Genomic DNA, 1,878 nt, shown 5'->3' with positions numbered 1-1,878 from the left:
GTGAGCTCCAGAGACTTGAAGGAGACTGAGGTGAGGTACAGTAATAAGGAGTAGCCCTCCCTCCCTCTGATTAGAGACCCCAGACCAGGATGTGAGCTCCAGAGACTTGAAGGAGACTGAGGTGAGGTACAGTAATAAGGAGATGCCCTCCCTCCCTCCCTCTGATTAGAGACCCCAGACCAGGATGTGAGCTCCAGAGACTTGAAGGAGACTGAGGTGAGGTACAGTAATAAGGAGTAGCCCTCCCTCCCTCCCTCTGATTAGAGACCCCAGACCAGGATGTGAGCTCCAGAGACTTGAAGGAGACTGAGGTGAGGTACAGTAATAAGGAGTAGCCCTCCCTCCCTCCCTCTGATTAGAGACCCCAGACCAGGATGTGAGCTCCAGAGACTTGAAGGAGACTGAGGTGAGGTACAGTAATAAGGAGTAGCCCTCCCTCCCTCCCTCTGATTAGAGACCCCAGACCAGGATGTGAGCTCCAGAGACTTGAAGGAGACTGAGGTGAGGTACAGTAATAAGGAGTAGCCCTCCCTCCCTCCCTCTGATTAGAGACCCCAGACCAGGATGTGAGCTCCAGAGACTTGAAGGAGACTGAGGTGAGGTACAGTAATAAGGAGTAGCCCTCCCTCCCTCTGATTAGAGACCCCAGACCAGGATGTGAGCTCCAGAGACTTGAAGGAGACTGAGGTGAGGTACAGTAATAAGGAGTAGCCCTCCCTCCCTCCCTCTGATTAGAGACCCCAGACCAGGATGTGAGCTCCAGAGACTTGAAGGAGACTGAGGTGAGGTACAGTAATAAGGAGATGCCCTCCCTCCCTCTGATTAGAGACCCCAGACCAGGATGTGAGCTCCAGAGACTTGAAGGAGACTGAGGTGAGGTACAGTAATAAGGAGTAGCCCTCCCTCCCTCTGATTAGAGACCCCAGACCAGGATGTGAGCTCCAGAGACTTGAAGGAGACTGAGGTGAGGTACAGTAATAAGGAGAAGCCCCCCCCCCCCTTAGCGGTGGGGACCGGGAGTACAACTTCCACTTTTTGCAATTTCAGATGCGTTTTTTTGTGTCTAACTGCCCGTTTATCGTTGATGATTGGTTGTTGCCGTGGGCAATGGTGAAACCGGATACCTATGGATAAACAGATATTTGAACTCCTCTTGTATTCTGAAATGAAACCGGAGGGAGGAGGGGAGGACTGAGAACTATTACCTGAACATAAAGAATAAAAAGAGGGTTTAATGGAGAAAGAAGATGTGAACACCTTCTAACGTGCGAGAGGGAGGGCCGGGCGAACGAGAGGATGGACAGACTTCTTTCTCTTTGATTCATTTCTCTCTTAATCTAGAATTTTTCTCTCCCTGTTTTTTGATGTTGGGTTTTATTAAGCGGGGTGGGTGAGGAGATGGGGGAGGGAGAAGTGGGCCGGCTGTGTGTGTTACCATGTTTGCGTCCCAAAAGGGCACCCTATTCCCTTCATATAGTGCACTACTTGTGTCCAGGGCCCATGGGGATCTGATCAAAAGTGGTGCGCTATATAGGGAGTAGGGTGCCATTTGGGACTTATCCTCTGAGATGGGTTCAGTTTCTCTCCGGACAGCAAGATGAACACCGGGGTCACACCCCAGCACTATAAAGAAGCACCCTTCCTTCCTTCCTTCCTTCCTTCCTTCCTTCCTTCTTACTCTCCTTGTCCTTTGTGACATCACTGACTTGACACAACTTGAAAGTGTAAAAGCTTGAACTCCATTTTTTCAGTCATGTCTGATTCATTGATTATTTCAAGAAAGGAGGCAGAGAGGGAAGAAAGGAGGCAGAGAGGGAAGAAAGGAGGCAGAGAGGGAAGAAAGGAGGCAGAGAGGGAAGAAAGGAGGCAGAGAGGGAA

The sequence above is a fragment of the Salmo salar genome, unplaced genomic scaffold (assembly GCF_965601325.2).
Source record: "Salmo salar unplaced genomic scaffold, fSalSal1 ptg000360l, whole genome shotgun sequence".
Lineage (NCBI taxonomy): Eukaryota > Metazoa > Chordata > Actinopteri > Salmoniformes > Salmonidae > Salmo > Salmo salar.
Note: the sequence above shows the minus strand (reverse complement) of the source record.